The following is a 6,000-nucleotide window of genomic DNA, read 5'->3' as shown; positions in this document are numbered from 1 at the left end:
GAGATATGCCTCTTGTCCTTGCACTTCCTCATACGGGCCGTCATGATATTCAGAACCTGTAGAATAGTCTAACAAACATTGTAACATAAAGGAATGAGTTTCAAAGAAACTCGGTAAAGCGATTAAATCCATAATAACATAAATGGCGGGATTTCGGAACAAACATACATGCAATATGGTAAGAGACAAACAATGAATGTATGAATCTAACTCTACATATGCTGGTCTCTATTGGCAGACATGCTTTAAGTCATAGCACCGTACTTCTTTAGGAAGGTCTCAATCACTCATCATCAGTTGGTAATGGGTCCGGCATCCCTCGGGACATTCCATGGCTGGGGGTATAGGTCACCACTCTCTCACATCACCATTGGTCTAAGTACCGGCGCATGTCAGGGTAAAGCCTAGCCAAATGCAAGTCTTCTACTTAGTTACATCAAGTCGGATCCGAGATACGTCCATTCCTCGTCCCTGACGATCCTTTCCGGTATCCTTCACACTAGAGTCCTCATAGTCCCTGACTACGGACTCATCAACCCTATTGGTCATCCACATATGGTAAACGGGAAGCTCTCACGTCCCCTCACGGGTTGGTTACCGGTCTTGAGCGCCCGTGAGCCCAAGTCTAACCATATGCAATCATACCAATAAATGACCCCCACAATGTGATTCCTGTCCTCTCACGGGTTGGTTACCGGTCTTGAGCGCCCATGAATCCCCATTGCTACCACGGGTCGTTCGGTCTCAATACCCCTCCGATTAGGGTCTGACATAATGGGACATCCTAGCCAAACACTACTAGACAGTCCTAAATATGTCATCCAACAGTTTAGGAAGGTGTCCAGAGGGCATCACCGGAAACATCCCATAATATTCCCGTAGTAGTCCAAGGACAGAAGTGTCAAAAGGACACCTCTCCTTTCCAAACCATACTTAAGCATACACAAGCATCAATTCATAACATCACATATATGGTAACTTCATATATGGAAAGAAATCAATAATTACAATCAACTTGTATATAACCAGTAAATAAATCATACATGAGTCAATTCAATATAAATAAGTAATGCTACTGATATCAAGACAGCACCACAGTAGTATAACATTATAAGAATCTAATTAAAGAAATAACTTAACAAGATTCAAATATAGAAACTAAGATATGCAATTTATGTTGTTAAAGAAGTAACCATCCTTACCTTTTATAACTTGCAAAGGAATCCTAAGAAATCAAGTAAGATCTTGACAAACTTGAGAAGAAGGTCCTAAACAAGTGTATACAACATATTAGGAAAGATCCCTAACAGAAAAGATACCAAAACATCAAAAACAGACCAATTCTGGAGTTGCTGTACTCATTGGTCGATTGGATTGGTCTACCTGCCCAGTCGACCAATCAGTCAACCAATGCAGACAGTAGCCTATAAAATCAGAGTTTTAAGATATAAAATCCGAATTTGGTGGTTCAAAAGGGTACTAATCAAGGGGTAAACTACATTAGTAGTATCCTAACATATAGGAGACCTCAAAACACTAATCAAATCAAGTCATCAAGATACAAATTAGGAAACATAAAGTTACCATAATTAGATCAATCATGGTTCTTGAAGAATTCAAGATAGAAATCAAAGACAAGAACAATAGGAGAATGAATCATTGATTCAGATAAAGGTATCATGAAAGGCATACTTAGATCTTCAAGAAAATAGACCTAAGAGCATAAATCTAAATAAGGAAACAAAACCTACCATATATGTAACTATCATGATTCATGAAGAAAAGATGGTATGGTAGAAGAGAAACAACTAGAGATTGAAAGATCATGGATCATGAAAAGAAAACACAGCAATTGACTACTAACATGATCAATATAGTAGATCTAAGGAGATCAGAATTCAAATCAAAAGATAGACAAAGACTAGATCATGGTTTGATCATGATTCCTTCAAAAGCTTGCAATGATCATGGTTAAGATCATTGCATTAGCCATTAATCCTTAGGAAGATCATGAGAGACAAGTCCAGAGATGTTTGCAACAGAGAATGCAGCATCCCCTCTACTGTCTCAACTCAAAAAGGAAAGAAAAACAGAGATGGAGGAGAAGAAGAGAGTGTAGACATACCTTTGATGCAAAAGGAAGAGTTTTGACGAAGATCCGTCAAGAAAAACACCAAGGATGCAAGGGAGATGACTTGCAGAGGTCTTTGGTTCGTTCCAAAGAGTTTGGAGGTAGAAAATACGAAGTAGACTCGAGATTGGACTTAAATAGAGCAAGCAAGACCTAATTGCCAAAGACAGCACCCATTGGTTGAGTGGATTGGTCGACTGGTCCAGTCGACCAATCAGTTCAACAACTCCTAAACAGGGAATTGAAGACCCAAATCAAATCCAATCCTAAAGGGGTTTTGCACACATATCAAGTGACTTACCTAATAGGTAGAAATGCCTTCAAACCATGATAGAGAGCACTCCAAGTCCATCAACTAACCCGATCTTCATCAAGATTCAGTTTCCATAAATAGAACCTCATCATCAACTCTCATGGATTCAAGGCCAGACACCAAGTCCTCCACTGGGATGGCCCAAAGCTGACTTCTTACTTTACTTCGGGTCACTGGACCTACAAATAACAAGGTTTCCGGGTCAAGGTTAGGGCTGGGTTTTACATCATCTGTGCATCTAGATCTGAAGTCTCTGGAACTGCATGAGACGGGCCACCTACCTCAAAGTGTGATGAAGGAGGAATCTTGTGATGCTCTGGCTCAGCCTCGTGCATCTCTGTGTCATCTCCGGCCAGATCGTCACTCTTTCAAGGCCAACATCCACTCCTCCATCATCAGACTCATCCCTCTCCTCCTCTGTCTCGTTGTCCTCTCCCTCTGGACCAGGAGATCTCGCTGTCTGTTTCAGCTTCATCTATCGGATTGTCCTAGTCCCGATCGTATACCCTAGTGATCCAGTGACCACCGGTGTATCCTCTAAACTCACTCCGAAGTGCTGAAAGATCAAAGTCAAAAGCCTCCCATAGAAAAGGTTCTGCATACTAGGACGCAGTACTAGATCCAGCATGACCTGCTGAATGATGTAAGACAAGTCTATCTGGAAGCCCAAGTAAATGCGATAGATAACCAGGCCTCCATCATTGTGACCCGATGGTGATGTCCGGCCTTCGGCATGATATTTCGGCCGACAATACGACCGATGATCCAAGCCGAATCTATCATCTGCCCGCTGTTCCTTGGAGTATAGCATCGACGATCATCCCATAGGGTGGTGCATATCTCATGTAGCTCGTACGACAGCAAGTAGCTGTCTATCCCTGCTCCCTCAGGTATCCAAACGCACTGTCATGGATAGTAAGGTACCCGTAGGATCTCAGCCAATGCCCTCGTGGAGAAGCGGATCCATGTCTGAAGAACCCTGCTCCTGAGGACTAATCGAAGAGGATGTCCTGGACCTCTAGACTCCTCTGTACAAGTAAGGTTGCTAAAGAACAACCTCACTAACTCTGGATATACTGGCATATCCTCAGTGAAGAGATGAGTCCACTCCATAGTGTCAAATCTCTGTCGAATCCTAAACACTCTGAGCTGTAGTAGGTGAAGTAGACGTTCGAACTCGATACTGCAATAACTGAAGTAGGCCTCGTATAGAAACTCGACATGTGGAGTATCAAATCTATCTGGCTGTCGAACCTCCTGTCGAGGCTGTGAAGGTACCTAACCTCTACCTCTAAGTGCCCCTACCATACAACCTCATTCTCATGCAGTTCTAGAGACTAATCGAATGGCCAAAATATTCTAGCCTTGAACTAGGGCCAAGGGCGGGCCTGGGATTACTCTTTGGCCCGCTCAGCCCATCCCGGCCCATCCTTAATTTTGGCCCTAATCTTGGCCCTGAACTTGGCCCTGATTCTGGCCCTGATTTTAGCCCTGATTCTAGCCCTGATTTTAGCCCTAATTTTGGCCTTGATTTTAGCCCTTGGCCCTGATCTTGCCCTGATTCTAGCCTTGATTCTGGCCCTGATTCTGACCACGATCCTGACCCTGATCTTTGCCTTGATCTAGGCCCATGATTTTGGCATTGATTTGAGTCTGGACCTTCCACCCATATGGAGAAGAATTAATTATAATCCACATGGGGTGAATATTTGAAACGTGTCAAATTTTAAAAAAATTATCATGTTTTGTAAAAAATTAATAAAAAAAAATTATATCTTCATTACTAACGTAGTTAGCATCTACTTGATTTTGGCCCGATCTTGACCCTAATTTTGGCTCTAGTCTTAATGTTAATTTGAGCATGATTATGTATTAGATTTTTACCCTAATCTTCACATTAACATTGATATAACTATAAGTCTTGACTTTGACCTTCAGTCATTTGATCGTATTAGACTATTGAGTTCACTTTTTATATTATTTTTAAGATAATTTTTATTTTTCGAACTAAGTCATTTTTAGTTCCAAAAAATCATTGATTTTCTTTTTTGGGACTAAGGCGAGATAAAAATTAATAAAAGCTAGTATATAGAGAATTAATATCTAACAAATCTATACCCCAACGTCTCATCATGAATATTGACATCTTTCTTTTGCCTCCAATGTGATATTTCAGGAAATTTTTTTTATTAAGGATAGATAGCTATATTTGTAACTAAAATATAATTTTCTTTAACGATGAAAAAAATATCAATACTAAATTATCGTTGATTTACTTGTTAACAAAGTTTTGAATATGATTGTTTTTTTGTTGAATATGGATATCAATGGGAGGGGTTTTCAATTTCCATCACCAAAGTAATGAGAGAGGTTTTCAATTTCCATCATCAAAGCAATGAGAGACTTTCAGAGATCAATATAGAATTATGGAATATGAATTTATTTATGTTTAAAGCATCACTATCAACTTATTGACTATTTTATAATTTTGTATGAGCTTGAATCATCTTATATTTCTATGAATTTTATTTTTAGTTTACTTATTATACTTTTATTATTATTATTATTATTATTATTATTATTATTATTATTATTATTATTATTATTATTATTATTATTATTATTATTATTATTATTATTATTATTATTATTATTATTATTATTATTATTATTATTATTTTATGAATTTACATTTGATATTTTAGGTCCAAGGATAGGACCAATTAAGGCTAGGGCCAAGATAAGGTCAATCAGAGCCAAAGACAAGGCTAATCAGGGTCAGGGCTAATTAGGGCCAAGGATAGGGTCAATTAGGGCTAGGGATAGGGCCAATCAGGGCTAATCAAGGTTAGGGCCAATCAGGCCCAATCCTGGTCAGGGCCAATCAGGGCCAACTGGTCAGGGCCAGTGATGATTAGGGGCCAATCAGGGCCAACCCTTCCTGACCTGGACCAATTAGGGCCAATTAGGGCGGGAATGGGCTTGGCTTGGCCCTGTAGGGCTTAGGGCTAGGGACAATAATCCTTGGCCCTGAACTAGGGTTAGGGCGGGAATGGGCTCAAATTAGAAAATATAGGGCTGGGCTTGGGATTGCAAAAGCCCGGCCCAGTTGTAGCCCTAGCCGGCACACAAAGTCTACTTCTAAACAATAAAGCACCATCCATAGACATACTAAAATCAGGGTCCAACTCAAGATCCGAAGAAATCTTCTCAATCTTCTCCTTCAATTCCTAATCAGAACTTTGCAGCGCAACAATTCTGTCCCTAAGGGTGGATCTTGTCGACATGGCAGAAAGAACAAAATCTGAACCTTTGGGAACAATTTCCAAACCATGTTCCGAAATCGAAAACAACAATGGTTGACTCAAGGCATTCAAGTCCAGCACTTTCTTCTGACTTTTCCTGCTAAGAGCATCAGCAACCACATTCGCCTTACCAGGGTGATATTGAGTGTAACAATCATAATCAGAGACCAATTCTAACCATCTTTTTTGTCTCATATTCAACTCCTTTTGGGTAAAGAAGTATTTCAAATTTTTATGATCTGTGAAAATGG

Source organism: Hakea prostrata, chromosome 2 (genome assembly GCF_041222555.1).
Source record: "Hakea prostrata isolate BN-2017 chromosome 2, UWA_Hpros_2, whole genome shotgun sequence".
NCBI lineage: Eukaryota > Viridiplantae > Streptophyta > Magnoliopsida > Proteales > Proteaceae > Hakea > Hakea prostrata.
This window is presented reverse-complemented; position numbering follows the sequence as displayed.